The sequence below is a fragment of the Schistocerca gregaria genome, chromosome 2 (genome assembly GCF_023897955.1).
Source record: "Schistocerca gregaria isolate iqSchGreg1 chromosome 2, iqSchGreg1.2, whole genome shotgun sequence".
Taxonomy (NCBI): Eukaryota; Metazoa; Arthropoda; class Insecta; order Orthoptera; family Acrididae; genus Schistocerca; species Schistocerca gregaria.
The window spans coordinates 626,376,063-626,392,938 of NC_064921.1; the positions used below are offsets into that span (position 1 = coordinate 626,376,063).

The window sequence follows — 16,876 nt, forward strand, 5'->3', positions numbered from 1 at the left end:
TAGCGGATACGTTCGTCGTACGTCACACATTGATTCAGGTTATTTCACGTAGCGTTGCTTGTCTGTGAACAGCTGCTGCTCCCGGTCGTTAAGTGAAGCCGTAGGCCACCGCGTTGTCTATGGTGTGAGGTAATGCCTGAAATGTGATATTCTTGGCACACTTTGGACAGTGTGGATTGTCGAATACTGTATTCCCTAACGATTTCCGAAAATGAATGTCGCAATCGTGAAGGTCCAACTGACATTGCGCGTTCAAAGTCTGTTAATTCTCGTCGTGCGGCAGTACTCACATGACTCACCTGAGTACAAATGATAGACGTGGCATGGCATGTCCTTTTATACCTTGCGTTCACGATTCTGCCGCCATCTGTGTATGTGTATGTCACTGTTCAATGACGTTTATCACCTCAGTATAGAAAGAGAGTATTTGGGGATGTGCTACCCTAATCGTTGGTCAAAAATGTATTTGTAGAAATAATAGAGAGATAGAATCGCAGGAGAAGGTGTAGATATGAGGAGACAAGGCAGACTGTACGTGGTGTGAGATGCAGCAGATACTGCTGTGATGAGGAGTGCAGCTCCCGACGAACATGAGTGGCAGACTAATCTGAGGGTTGTTGTCTATACTTACAGAAGTGCAAAAACGTGACTGTGAACGTCTCTGTACGATTTAATGTAGCAAAGATTACTTCCTGGCACGATCGAGACTGCGCTCGGCGTTTTGGATTCAGTTCCTCTTTTTTCTTCTCCACTATGCTTGTTCCTTACAATGTAATTACCCAGTCTTCTTAATGATTAAGCGGTTCCTGAGTATCGACTTACTATTCAGTGCGGCAGCGCTTCATGAACTGTGTCAACAACCTGCCCTTAATGGATGAGCAGGGCAGCTGAATGGCAACTAGCCTTTTGCCTGTGGCGGGGGCGAAACGCGGCAGGGTAGGGGGGAGACAGCAGCGGTGGGGGAGGTGGAGGGGGCGGGGGGGGGGGGGGTCGAGCCACGCTGAGCGGCGCCGCAGTCGACGGTTTGCCGTCGTCCTGTGCGAGTGTCTGTTAGCGAGTGACCCACAAGGTCTCTGCGGTCGGACGCACCGGCACGCGCTCCCCGGTAAGTAAAGCAACCCTTCCTTAACATCACCATTTGTCGCAGTTGCCATGCAAGGAGGGGTCTAAAGCAACTGAGATTTCTGTCAAGTTATACGATTGTACCAAAGTCATAATTGCAGTTGCACGCGTGGATATGTGGTGATTCGCATAGAACTAAACTTCTGAAATTAATTATACGCATTGTGGATGACGAACCCAAACAGCGATTTGAAATGACATTTTTTGTAGGTGTAATAATATGAATCAGTCTCATTCTGAATTAGATAGATCTGTCATACCGTTAACAAGTTTTTGAGCAAGTGGGGCCACATCATTATGGCGGTGTTACGACAACATTATTTGCTGGACCATTTACAACTAGACAACAGAGTCGTGGGGATTGTACTGCGGAGTGGTGTCACTAGCAAATTATTCCGATTAGGTTGTACTTGGTTTGACAGTGAACTGTGAAATCTGTGAAACAAGTTCTTCTAAGCACTATGTGCTTACGTGCATAAGGTGGCTAAAACGTGACAGTCGGATTGATTTGTCATGGGTACCACAGACATAGTGTCTATCTGTACACGGTCCAGATAATAATGTGGCTGTCACACCGTCATCTGATGATGAGGCTGCACGTGGTCGAAAATTACTTAATGATGGGCCTATAATAAATCGTGTGAAATATAGAAAACGACTGGTTTAATATTATAATTACAAAAACAGACTCATGTAAATCACGTCTGTGGTTATCAAACAAGTGAAATTTAGAGACTGCACGTTTCTTCTTCCATTTTATAATTCCAGTGGCTATTATCAAAGTACGATAGTACCATAAGAGTTGAAGCGTAACCGGGAAAAAACGCAAAGGATTTTTTTTCTTTCCATATATTTATGCTCAAAGGGACTGCGAGTTGACGCTGAACGTAATTAAATGTGGAATGACAACTAAAAACGAGCAGTAGGAAAAGAATATCCCAGGCTGTGTTTAGTTTGGGAGAATCTTACAGAAATGTAATTCGCCAACGAAAGAAGTGGTTTACTTGTTCCACCGATTCTTGAATATTGCAAATCAGTCTGTGACCCTTACCAAGCTGAATTAATAGAAGAGATAGAGAACATCCAACGAAGATCGCTGTGTTTCGTCAAGGGGTCGTTTAGTCAGTTTGAGAGCGTTACTGAGGTGCTCAACAAACTCTTGTGGTAGACGTCAAAGACAGGCGTTGTGCATCGCCATACATTGTAAGGTGGCTTGCGGAGTATAAATGTAAATTTAGAATAACTATTTTTCCAATTTTGGTATTTTTTACTTAGTGTTATATCTAATACATGTATCCAAACTAGACATACTGTGCAGACAACATTATCTTGTACGAAAACTATATGTTATGCCGGTTTGCATATTGAAGGAAATTATTGGAATTACGGAGATAATCAGTCTCAACACAGAACACTAAGCCTCTTATGTTCTCTGAAGACAGGGGTAATTTAATTTTATACTTAATACACTGCCGAAAAAAATGCAACTAAGTCAAGGACAAAGTAATTTTATTGATAACGGAGATGACAGGTAGTTCATCGTTGTAGGTGAATATGATAACAAATTCTGACCAAATGGAACACACACGTTACAGCAAATGGCGTCCAGACAGTAGCATCAGTACACAGTGTAACACTCCTCCCCCTTTTTGCGTCATCGCAAAGCGTGTATTCTCGCATGCTTGTATTCTCGCATGCGTGCCGAATGGCATCCTGCGAAACAATCCCAAGCATCTAGCGCTTTTTGTTGCAATTCGAAAGTAGTTTGTGTAGGCCCCGGAAAGACAATAATGTCCTATAGTCTCCAGTCGGCGAGCCATCTGGTGATCTTGCTGGCTGGGGCGGTTGTACACCGCGTGCACCAAGAGAGCCGCGTTGTGTCGCAGCATGTGTGTGTGTGTGTGTGTGTGTGTGTGTGTGTGAGTAAGATTCAGCGCGCAGTGTCCTGCTGGAAAAGCACATCACCTTCCTGTCGAAGAAATGGCAGTGGCTCGGGAATGTCAGCCTACTACAGAGAGGCTAAATGTGACCGCGAGTTGTAACTGATGGCTCACCACACCGTGAAACCAGGGACTGTGCCTGTGTGTCGTGGGGAATGCACTGTGGAATAAGCAGCCCACCAGATCACTCCATACACGTGTGCGTTCATCACTCGCGTACAGACAGAACCTGTTCTCTTCTCTGAAGGCAACAGATCGCCATTCCACTCCTTAGTCAACTCCTTCACGACCCTAGAGTAGTTATGCTTCGCGGGGTCGTGTTGTCAGCATGGGAAGAGGCACTCAGCATCTTAATCCTGCCGCAAGCATACGGTTCCCACGTGACCCTGATGACATAACAGGTACAACAGGTGCCGGATTTCGTCCCTGGATGGTGTTCGGACAGCCATCGCTGTTGAGCAAACTGCATCGATCATGACGTACGTCTCTATTACATGGACGTCCAGAGCCTGATATGCAGGTGTGGGATTATTCCACAGACCACTATTGAAAACAGCGATACACAATCGATACGTTGTGCCTATCATGTGCAGCAATCCGTCAAGTCAATCCGCCTTTCCGCATGCCTCCAATTTGAGGCCTTTGAAATGGCTGTAGCTGTTCAGAACGAGAACTTACTCATCGCTTGGGCTTGGTTGTACACTTGAATGAATGTTGCAAACACTGTTCCCCCTCTAAACTTAGGACAGTTACTCCCCACAGAGCCAAAATAGAGGAGCGCGTTGACCGTCACAAATGGACCATTAACACTACAACCTGTCAGAATGCACGTATTATACCCTGGTGCCACTGAACGCAGACCTTGAGAGTGTTGCATCTTTTTTCCCTGCAGTGTAGATTCCGTAATTAACGTTCGGAATTAAACACATCATTCCAAAGGTTTCCTTTGCATATACCATTGCCTTAATAGGTGTAAACCCACCACACGTACGAGTATAGAATATCGTCGCCTTACACCGACCCTAAAACATCTACAGGAAGGGAGGTTACGGTTTAGCATCCTGTCGCCGACAAGGCGATTAGATATGGAACGCAAAGACACGTTGCAGAAGTAAGATGAAGGAAAACGACTCTGTCATTGTCAAAGAAATCATCTTAGGATTTGCGTTAACGGATTTAGGAAAACCTCAGAAAACATAAATCAGAATCAGCAGACTAGCATTTGAACCGCCGTACTGCAGAATGCGATTTGAGTGAGTCTGTACACGGGATCCCTGTTGTTCGACGTAACTTAACACCGGCTGCGAGTGTTCACGTGTGCACGGTGTTGACACTGAAGAAACGGTGTCGTCCAGTGGTTTATAAATGAGGAGTCCATCAATTTTCAACACTGATATATCATTTCGTAATAGCAGTATTTCGGTATTTCATCAGTTTTCCCACGTGTACTCTTATCTCAAGTATGGTATTCTGTCCTACACTTTATTGCACTCCTTACGCTATGTATGAGAGCAAATGATACATCCCGCTCAATACACGTGCTTTAATGATACATACGTTGCTTTTTAAGCGGTGTTCTTCTGTGGGTAGTACAGGGTTGTATATTAAATAAGGTAATGCAAATAAATTTTGCTCTAGTGATTTTATAGCAAGGTTAAAAAATTTAAAAGACTTTGTCTGTCGTTGAATGTCAATTTGTTGTAGTGCCTTGTACAAAAACCACTGAGTGTGTTACTAAACTGCCTTAACATTTGGAAAACTTAGTGATAGCATATGTCTCCTCCGTTTTATAGTGTTTTTTTTATGCCAAGCATCATTTATCAACAAGGTTTCAGTAGCTTTTCTGTAAGGACTTTCATTGCGATATTAACACTCCAGAAACGTTTGCGAGTGAGAGTTATAGTTTGTTCTTAATTTCGCAACTTGAAATGTATAACATACTATAATTCACACAGATACGCGCTTCTGGAGGGCTGACATCGCAGTGAAAGATCTTACACATACACTGAAGCCCTAATGGTGAAGCTTAAACTTCGAAATTTTTATTGGCATAGAAGAAACGCTGTAAAAGAGAGCTTTTATTATTAATTTTTCCATTTGTTTCGCTGCCTCGGTTGCCAATAATAGCCATTACGCTTATCATGAAATTTCTTAACATGTGGTTGCCGCGCGGTAAAACTGTTTACAGAAACATATTATCCCTTTCTCAGAACGTGAGAACAGAGTTTTGCAATAAGCTGATTGCAAAAACTTTGCCTCTACTTGCACAGCGTGCAACATAATGCTTTCGTCTTTAACGTCTTCGATCGACAACAGTTCCTTCAGCGCCGCCCGGGTTGGGGGGGGGGGGGGGGGGTAAATCGATTTTCGAGCCGCCGTCAATTTACCCTAATGTGAAGAGGGCACGCCATCGAGCAAACGTGAGGAAGCTCTCCCTGCTTCTTACCTGACAATCAGACTGGAAGATCGTTTGGAGTATGCACTCTTATTGGCATATATTGGCAAACATCCAGAAAGTGTGTTTAAATGCGAATGTTTTGCTAAAAGATTGAGGAAAGCACTAAGTACACCTGTCGGACCATTCAGATGAGTCCTAGTTTTCATAAGACGTGTTTCAGAACTTGTAACTCGTCATCTAGAAGTCACATTCCAACCATAAATCGTATTCATGGTTGGTTTCATATTGCTTCAACGGCATTACCCCCAATAAGTGGTGACGTTTCTCAACGCCTGAATGTTGCGATAGTAGGAGAAAAAATTCAGCAAAGTTCTTTACACTAATATTGATCGAAGGCAGTTAACAGGACAGATGTCTGTCTAAAAAAGAGCAAATACCCTTGTACATCGAAATGTATTCTAGGGGTTTTCAACTCAATGTAAGCAAACACATCCATTATGGGAATTAACATCACTTGCATTGTATTAGTTTTATGACATTGACACGAGATACTAGAAAGCTATAATGACAACACTTTTGCAATGAACAGTTGAATGGACGGACCTCCACCGTTTTGGCAGCAGACGGGCCAACCGGTCAACCATGACTGACAGCCATGTCATCGTCAGCCAATGACGTCATGTGGATGCGGTACGAACGGGCGTGGGTCGGCACGCCGCTCTCCCCGCCGTTGTCGGTTTCAGATACTTTGACGTCTGTACTACTCGATCATGAGGCTCCTCAGCTGGCATTACGAGGCTGAGTGCACCCCATTCCACTCCTCCCGTCAAGGAGACGTCTCTGTCAATACCGGGAATTCAACCCGAGTCCTCTGCATGGCAGTCAGCCTCGCTGATCACTTAGCTACGAGGCGGACAACTTAAAAGTTAAACTGTGAAAAATTCGCTGTTACTTGACAGTAGGTTTCTGAGTGGTATGATGTAGGAGAAATTTATCATCTCGATGTCATATACATAAATATCTTGAAGTTCTAAAATTCAACACTGGGCAATCAATGTTTAAGATCTACTTTGTTAGATATAAGCCCGACATCATTTCCCCTTTGAAGCAGAATCATAAGCATCGTTTATTCTGCACTTACAACTGTTAACGTGCTGTATTTTCGTGGTATTTCATTGTGCAAATTTGTGCACTGCGTCCATGCGTAACATTTTCCTCCATTTGCTGTAAAATCCGTCTACCAGTTTTTAAATGTCTCGTTTGATAAACGAATCCCATAAGCAGCAATAGATATACATCTATTGTTGCACTTTTGTTGACATTTCTTTGTGAGACGTCGGTCTGTGCCAGATCGTCTTCTTGCATTTTACTCCTTTTTATGGTAAATAATGATTTGCATAAGTCTTACCTATCACCTTCATTCTCTCTCTCTCTCTCTCTCGATTCCGACGACATTTGCTTTCCTTGATGAAATTGTCCGCTCTTAACTACAGGAGTGGTCAGGGCCAGCTATGCACTTTTATTTTAACTCGATTCTGATATGGGGAAACCTATCATTAGATGAGTTTACGAGACCTACCGTATCTACGGCTCAGAGGAATTCGGGCACTTATTTATTTATTTATTTATTGCCAAATAATAGATGTGTTACCTGATGTTTAAAGCAGGTCGCACATCTTACAATTTTAGTTTTTACATGTTTTTACAGTTTTCTTTTCTTTTGTTTTATCTACAACATTTACAAAGAATTTTACTTTTGAAAATAACAATAGTTTAAGGTTGAAAAATAAATAAAATTTTGTTGTTTTTTTAAGAATATAAAAAGATGATAGGACAGGAGAGATTTGTTAGTTCCATCACCGAATGTGACTGACGGTGAATACCTTGTAATGGTTTCTTCGAGCCGTTGACACACGCACACAAATGGTTATTAGTAGAGAAGTGATATTGCTTATACTATTTATGACTAATCCTATTTATTAACTACTTTAGGTGCCCATCCATGTACAGCATTTGGTGATTTCTTGGGTAGATTGCCAGGACCTTATGCTTATTTACTGTCACATCTCAGATTCCTCCTTCTGTTCTTTCTCATTGTAACTATTTTCGCTGCCACTGTGTGTATCGCTGTCTACCCTCTGGAGATCGTTGTTACGCTACACATAGGTATGTCTGTTATGTCATGTCCGCATGTACTCTTCATGAGTTGTTTTTGAAATACTGTTTGTCAGTGCGTTTAATTATGCCCATTCTTCTTCGTCTCTTATTGCTGGGAATATATCTATGTCTGTACCTGTGCAGTCTAAGTGTAGTGTATGTCTATTGTTCGCGTATTGCCCGCAGAAAAAGACAGCGTGTTCTGGGGAACCTTCTTTCCCGCATGTGCATATAGGCGCCTGCCTCAGACTCATACGGCTTAAGTGCGTGGACAAAGTCCGTGTCCGGTTAATAAATGTACCACAGCGCGGCTGGGATCGGTATCATTCTCAACCGCTCCCTTATGTCAGGGAGGAAGTCGTGCAGTCTACGTCCCTTATCACTTACATCCCACTCACCTCGCCATGTATCCAAACGCCAACTTTTAAGGTGACGTATCGTGTCTATCGGCACACCGGTTATTGTGTGTACCTTATCTAGTCTCCTCATCTTTATCCAGTACCTTGCAGCTCTGTATTTGATTGTGTTATCTATGGGGCATATTCCGAGCACCACACACAGTGCATCCGCTGAGGCGGCACCGAAGACTCCAGATAGCCTAAGTAGGGCACTTCTCTGCCCTCGTCTGACCGATGCTTTGTTGGTGACCACGTTCAGTCTACGTTCCCACGTGCTAGCTTCGAAGCTGAGTGCTGATTCGAAGAGCGCACAGTGTTTCGGGCAAGAAACAGCCTTTCTCACGGAGCAGGCGCGCTAACGGCGAGTCTGAATTCGCTGTTCCTCCAGGAGTAAACAAGACGACGGGCCGGCCAGCCTGACAGGGCTCTGGAAGGACAATAGGATTCCGCTGGACGGGCAACCTCAATGTCCTGCTCACACAATACACAACGGAAAGCTTCAGAAGATGGAGACGCGGAAGCGACCTAAACTGCCACACGTGGTCTGGGTGACACTTGTTGACACCACCGTGCCGTCCTGTTGCTAGACAGCACACCAAAAGACTGATACATTGCCACTAATGTGCTTGACAAAATTTTTAATTACGTTTTCCGTGGGAAGAACAGTCCACAAATATATAAACTCACAGACATTCCATGTTTGCCTGGCCATCAGGACGTGGTTCCGGGGCTGTCCCAGGCGCCGAAGTATGTTTCTGATTGGCTTTCTCGTACTTAAATTGGTAGTCGGAGACAACTGGCTCAATTCCAGTCCCCTCATTGAAGGGACAGTTAGGCCTTCACGGTAACTGGCCAAATAAAGTGCGCCGAGTGGAGAACCGGGGTCCGAAGGAAAGCGAGAGGTTTTCTGAGAGCGAACTTGGAGTCTTCGCCCTGGATGCTACTCTCACGATCGTCACGATTATTGTGAGCACATTTGGACTTGGACCTTATGCCAGGGTGCCTGAGTTTGATTTTACAGTTCACGGGTATTAGATAAAGTCTGAGAAGATGACTGCATATCGCGGTCACAACCCCAAGAGCCTCCCCTGCGCCGCCAGCGCTCGCAGCAAATGGTTCAAATGGCTCTGAGTACTAAGGGACTTAACATCTGAGGTCATCAGTCACCTAGAACTTAGAACTGCGTAAACCTAACTAACCTAAGGACACCACACACATCAATGACCAAGGCAGGATTCCAACATGCGACCGTAGCAGCAGCACGGTTCCGGACTGAAGCGCCTAGAACCGCTCGGCCACAGCGGCCGGCTGCTCGCAGCAGCAGCACAGCATACGGCGAAATCGCGTAGATTCACTGCAGACACGGCAAACACGCACTGAAGGCGGTCGATCGACGATAGAAATTTCGGCTCCTGGAGGAGAGAGGATTCCAGTTCTCTGGTTTAACTTCCACTAATTACTTACTGTAACAGTGATTCACGAAACAGTCTGCATACTTCTTTCATTTCCTTCCATTTTAAATATCGGAGAAACTTTACTGATGCACCATTCATATGTGACCTTCAGAATAATGAATCATTTCTTTCAGCTCGTGCTGATATGGTTATCTTCCTCTTCTTACTTTCATGGTGATGTTGTGTACTCAGTTCACGTTCTTGTCCTCTTTTTTTAATGTTCTGAATGAAACTACGGCTGAATTAATTTGCTAGCTCTGACAGTATAATAACACCAATTCAGCTCGTATTGGCCAACAAACGCTGGTGGCGTCCATAGTTTGTCTTTCTGAAAAATTCGCTCCTTGGTTTATGTTATAAAGTCAGTGTCTAAGAATACATTTTTATATGTTATTCATGGATTAATAGCCGGCCGCGGTGGTCTCGCGGTTCTAGGCGCGCAGTCCGGAACCGTGCGACTGCTACGGTCGCAGGTTCGAATCCTGCCTCGGGCATGGATGTGTGTGTTGTCCTTAGGTTAGTTAGGTTTAAGTAGTTCTAAGTTCTAGGGGACTAATGACCACAGCAGTTGAGTCCCATAGTGCTCAGAGCCATTTGAACCATGGATTAATAAATGCATACTATTAGCTGATCAAACGCTATGATTGTGGTATTTATCCTTCTATTGTAATTAAATTGCGGACGCTCTTCAACCATAAATACTCAAGTGAGGACCACTGATGAAATCAGGATTTAAATTAACGTTTCCTGCAACGCCACAGTTATACTGATAATTCCTCATTTATTGTTTACTGGGAATATGCTACTGCTTTCTCATGTGCGACGGTAGTAATGCATGCTGAATTTATTTGGCTATCCACGGAGGTTCGTAGCGAGTTTGCCGGTTGTATTTACGAGTATGTCCGACTCCAAGCATCTTTTATAACCTCTTTTCAAGCTACCATGCATTCTGTTCAACTGACCTATATTATTTGCTATGTATGATATAACCGCAAAGTCATGGGAAGAACGATAAGGTTTTGTTTCTTCTGGCTGAAATTTCATTTCCTTCCCGATTGCTCCGTGGCTGCTTTTACTAGTGATTCAGTGATCAGCTTGAATATCGTGGGGGATAGGCTGTTGTCCGGTCTCATCCCCTCCTGAACTACTGCCTTTCTTCCATGTTCTTCAACTCTTATAACTGCAGTGCGGTTTCTGTACAAGTTGTGGATAAACTTTGACACCTTGCTTTTTATCCCTGTCAACTTGTGAATCTAACATTCCAGCAGACTTTGTCACAACTACTTCTAGCTTTCTACAATCTACGTTCTAAGATGGGTCGTTGGGACCGCAACGTCTCACTTGTTTCTATAATTTTCTGCAACGCAAATCAATTTGCTCGCAGGTCGGCTTCTACCATTCGTTCCACTCTTCACTAGATATTCGCTTTAATTTTTACTCTTACATCCATGAATCTACATCTCTCGTATGAAAAGACCTTCCATGGTCAATACATATGTTTATTTTTAGACATTTGTTTTGAGTATAGCTGATTAACTTTGCACAAGAGAGAATTGTTAATAAATCAAACACTGTCTCATTCTCTGTGTGTAAAGGAATATGAGAACTATTTTCGTAAGGCTTCTAATAGAACTGGAAGAACTCAGTGACAAACCCAAAGTCCTAAAAACTAATTAGAAAGGTTCTCTTGTGGCACACTATTTACATTCTCTACAGTAGTTCTACTCAGCAATTGAGAGCGTTTCTCTGTTAAGTGTTATTTATTTTTATAATCTCTTGCAATTTTTTGTGTTTTGTTCTTTGGTTTATTTTGTTAATAAATTCTAAAATTAGCATTCTGTAGTCTATATACTGATTCGTTCGTAGTCCGAAGGAAATAAACAAGACGGGCTTCTTTAAGCTGTTATAAAGCGTTCAGACAGTCATTTTCCTTTTGCTCAAAATATGAACGGAAAATGAAAGAAAACTGGTAATTTTGGTCAATGTACTCTCCGCCACTCAATGTACATTGACATGCGGGGTATGTACATAGGAGTAAAACGATTATGGATATTGTAGACCACATCTGTGTATTAATTGAATGTAAAGGCAGATAACCGCGAACCGTCCTTTGTGAAATATTTGTTTATTTTCGTAATCTAGTTTTCGAACCTTTCCAGGCTTATCTTCTGATTGTATGTACAGAATTTACATCTTTAATTTCGTGATGCTGACTACTGGCACTGTCACAGGAAGGTAGGAAACACTTTAATGTTTCGCGGTGAGTGATAGCTTTCGGTCTCGTAACCGATATACGGCCGGGTGGGCTGTGTGCTGACCACATGCTCCTCCGTACCGGCATCAAGTGACTCCTGTGGGCGAGGATGTCACGTCGGACGGTGGGTACCGTTGGGATCTTCACAGACTGTTTGGGCTATAGCTGTACGGCAGACCGAGTCGAATAATGAATTACTTTATTTGTGGTATTGTTGTTAATGCCAACCTGGTAGATTCTACATTGAAGAGCTGAAGATCCAAAGAATCTAGTACATATGCCCAACATCGTATAGGGTCCCCGCGATCACGCATAAGTACCGCAGCACGACGTGGCATGGACTTGAGTAATGTCTGAAGTAGTACTGGAGGGAACTGACACCATGAATTCTGCAGGGCTGTCAATAAATTCGTAAGAGTACGTGAGTGTAGAGATCTCCTCTTAAAAGCACGTTGCAAGGCATCCCAGATGTGCTCAATAATGTTCGTATCTGTGGAGTTTGGTGGCCAGCGGAAGTATTGAAACTCAGAAGAGTGATCTTGGAACCATTGTGTAACAATTTCGGACGTGTGTGGTGTCACATTGTCCTGCTGGAATTCCCCAAGTCCGTCGGAATGCACAATGGACATGAAAGGATTCAGATGATCAGACACGATGCTTACGTACGTGTCACCTGTCAGGTCGTACCTAGATGTATCAGAGGTCCCATATCACTCCAACTGCACACGCCCCAAACCATTACAGAGCCACCACCAGCTTGAACAGTCCCATGATAATATGCAGGGTCCATGGATTCATGAGGTTGCCTCCATACGCATACGCGTCCATCTGCTCGATACAATTTGAAACGAGACTCGTCCGACCAGGAAACATGTTTCCAGCCATCAACAGTCGAATGTCGGTATTGAAGGGCTCAGGCGAGGCGTAAAGCTTTGTGTTGTGCAGTCATGAAGGGTACACGAGTGGACCTTCTGCTCCGATAGCCCATATCGATGATGTTTCTTTGAATGGTTAGCACGCTGACACTTGTTGAGGCACAGCACTGAAATCTGCAGCAGTTTTCGGAAGGGTTACACTCCTATCACATTCAACGATTCTCTTCAGTCGTCGTTGATCCCGTTCTTGCAGGATCTTTTACAGCCGCAGCGATGTCGAATATTTGATGTTTTATTGGATTCTTGATATTCATAACACACTCGTGAAACGTTCGGACGGGAAAATCTCCACTTCTTCACTACGTCGGAGATGCTGTGCCCCATCGCTCGTGCGCCGACTATAACACCACGTTCAAACTCACTTAAATCTTGATAACCTGCCATTGTAGCAGCAGTAACCGATCTAACAACTGCGCCAGATACTTGTTGACTTATATCGGCGTTGCCTACCGCAGCGCCGTATTCTGTCTGTTTACATATCTCTGTATTTGAATACGCAAGCTCATACCAGTTTCATTGGCGCTACAGTGCATTTTCATTGCCCTTCAGCCACAAAATTGATCAGTATTCACTATAAACAAAAAGCGTCACCTACAACCTGCCAACATCAAGCAAGTGCACTAAAACTGATAAAGCACTACAAAGATATTTGTAACACTTTTACCTTGGAAACATTTCTTTGGTTTTTGTGTACTACATAGTATAATCGTTGTGTGGGAGAAACAAGAGCCTTACCTCTACTAACACGTTCCTTTACGCTGACAGAGGTGCAGTAGCCAGCCGTAGTTGGGGAATGCTGGCGCCCCTGTCACACGCGCCGGCGCGCTGTCTCCACACCTGTGTGTCCCACGCCGGTCACGGCGAGGCGCTCCAAGGCCGCACGCCCAGCGACCCGTACCAGGCCCAGCTTGTCGCACTTTTTCCTTACAGCGTATTCACTCCTGTGACTACTGGATACGACTGGCCATATTTTCTTAAGCATTGCAGAATCCCTTATCAGTACGTACCTGCTACCGTTATTCTGATCCGTAAAGGACTTTCCGATCTGTGACACAGGATGCATAGTTCACCAGAATCATTGCCCCCTTCTATTCCCAGTCGCTAATGACATGATGAAACAACATTTTGTAGATATGCCTATGTATTAGGCCACTGTTTCTATTCTCACCGTAAAAGTAACTACACTGTAGGCCGTTGAAACTGTAATAAAATGACAAAATTTTACTTATTGTGCATATACACTGGGGTGCCCATAGTCGAGTGTTACCTCCTAATATCGTGTCGGACGTCCTTTTGCTCGGTGCAGTGCAGCAGTTCGATGTGGCATCGACTCAACAAGTTGTTAGAAGTCCCTTGCAGAAATATTGACCCATGCTGCCTCTACAGCTGTCCATAACTGCGAAAGAGTTGCGGGTGCCGGATTTCATATCCCTTAAATATTCGATGGGTCTCTTGTCGGGAGATCTCGGTGGTCAAATCATTCACTCAACTTGGTCCAGAATGTTCTTCAAACCAATCGCGAACAATGGTGACCCGGTGACATGCCTCACTATCACCCATAAAAATTCCATCGTGTTTTGGGAACAAGAAGTTCATAAGCAGCTGCAAATTGTCTCCAACCAGCCGGAAATAATCATTTACAGTCGATGATCGGTTCATATGGACTAGAGGACCCAGTGCAGTCCATGTAAATATAGATCACACCATTACTGAGCCACCATCGGCTTGCACAGTGCCTTGTTGACAACCTGGCTAAACGGGTTCGTGGAATCTGCGTCGCACTCGAAACCTACCATCAGCTCATACCAATTGAAATCGAGACTCATCTGACCAGGCCACGGTTTTCCAGCCGCCTAGGATTCGGGATCACAAGCCCAGGAAGGGCGCTGCAGGCGATATCGTGCTATTAGCAAAGGCATTCGCGTCGGTCGCCATCTGCCATAGCCCATTAACACCAAATTTCGCCGCACTGCCTTAACGGATATGTTCGTCGTACGTCCCACAATAATTTCTGCGGCTATTTCGTGCAGTGTTGCTTGTCTGTTAGCACTGACAACTCTACGCAAACGCAGTTGCTGTTGGTCGTTAGGTGAGGGTCGTCGGCCACTGCGTTGTCCATGCTGAGATGCAGTGCCTGAAATTGGATATTCTTGGTACACTTTGACACTGTGCACCTCCGAATACTGAATTCCCTTACGATTGCCGAAATGGAATGTCCCATGCGTCTAGCACATTGAAAGTCTGTTAATCCCCGTCGTGCGGCCATAATAACGTTGGAAACATTTTCGCATGAATCACCTGCATGCAAATGACAGCTCCGCCAGTACACTGCCCTTTTACACCTTGTGGAAGCGACGTTACCGCTACCTGCGTATGTGCATGTTACCGTTCCATAACCTTTTCCCCTCAGTGTACTCTACAGTGGTAACAATATGTGAATAAATAGGTGATCCGAGGGTATACAGGAAGCGAGAGGCAGTACACAGACGTGCAGTTTGTGGCAGTAATAATCTTGGTGTCGGACAGAACTGAGCTTGCATGACGGAATACATGTACCCGTCCATCCATGCCGTTTCAAGTGTACGCCAGAGTCCATCAACTGCAGTGGCGGCGTGTCAGTCTGTCGGCAACCCATTACCTGACATTTTCAGTGGGTGAGAGATCTGCAGAACGTGCTGGACAGGATAAGAGCCAAGTACAGTGTATTGAGGTAGGTCCAGACAGCACGGGCAGCATGCGGTCTTGCGATATTTTGTTGAAAGACAAAGTCACCGAGACCTCTAATATTGGGCGTAACCACTGGCCATAACACGTTGAAAATGCAAAGTGTGCTGTCGAAATTACCGGCTGTCCAAACCAGAGCATGACGTCACGGCACTGGACGTGTACGACCATTACGAATCCAATTCTGGCGGCGTTCGTTCTCCTAGGAGCCACCACACCCCAATACGTCCATTGTGATGATGTAACGCAGATTCTGGTCTCGACTGAAAAGACGACGTGGTGCCTCTACCGTGTCCAGTGGTGTCGTTGGGTGCGTCATTGTCGGAACACGTGCCTCTGCCGACGTGTCAAGGGTAGCTACAACGACGGCTGCCACGCCGACAGTCCGCCGTGTTTCAACCGTTGTCTCACTGTCCGTATTGGCACTTGTCTTGACGCAAACAAGCCATAAAAGTACGTGAAGAGGCTGTACGATCCTTCACGGCCCAGCGAGCCGTATGTCTGTCCTCCCGGGCATTAGTCGTGTGGGACCGTTCAGATCCTACGTGTGACCCTCTTCAATTCATCGATTACATAGTCACAAGGCAGTCATATGCTTTCGACCAATACAGCTAATAATATACCGGAAAGCAGTCTCGATAGACCATAATCCTGTCACTGTCAAAATCCAACATGTTCCGGTTTCTACACGGGACGTAACATAATCTTCTCACATACTATCAAAGTTCAAGCTCGATTTCTGAATACAACACCCGTTGCGTAATTTTTCATTATATACAGAATGTTGATGGCATTAACTTACCCATTTTATGTAGCTGCACTGAAGTGCTTATCTGGATATCCAAGCATGTAGTACACTTCACGTCAATTTCACGTTTGTTACATGGCGGCTTCATGGTGTTGCAATTTTAATCGTGAGCAGTATAGCTTGAGAGTCTGGTGGAGGATGTAATGTGTTTCCTGAATCTCGACAGAAGGTGAGCTCTCGGATATTTGACGACCAGTTTCTCACGAATTCTCTGAAGCATCATAGGAGTTTTCTCGTCTCTCCCGCGCTAACTGATCAATTTCGTTTACTCGAGTGGGTGTTTCCGGACAGTTTCGGAGTTCTACCGTACAAGGGTGCATCATCATTAATAGCAGAAACGGACACTGGTGGAAGTGTACGATAACACGAACACAACAGTTCCAGTAAACATCGGTCTGAAAACCGTCCAGCCGGCCGCGGTGGTCTCCCTGTTCTAGGCACGCAGTCCGGCACCGTGCGACTGCTACGGTCGCAGGTTCGAATCCTGCCTCGGGCATGGATGTGTGTGATGTCCTTATGTTAGTTAGGTTTAAGCAGTTCTAAGTTCTAGGGGACTAATGACCACAGCAGTTGAGTCCCATAGTGCTCAGAGCCATTTGAACCATTTTTTGAAAACCGTCCGCTTGTGAGAGAGCTGCGAATATGTGGCTACAAACCGCCGCTGCTTCTATGTGACGTTTTGCCCT

At 44.6% G+C, this 16,876-nt stretch overlaps 1 protein-coding gene across 1 annotated transcript in view; it reads left to right on the forward strand.

Moving 5' to 3' along the window:
• Positions 1 to 1,012: 1,012 nt before the first annotated feature.
• LOC126334635 (toll-like receptor 4) overlaps positions 1,013 to 16,876 on the forward strand; it is a 299,100-nt gene continuing 283,236 nt past the window's right edge. Inside the window, exon 1 of the mRNA XM_049997073.1 lies at positions 1,013 to 1,105. The gene's annotated coding sequence lies outside the window, so the exon portion shown is untranslated. The remainder of the gene's footprint in view (positions 1,106 to 16,876) is intronic.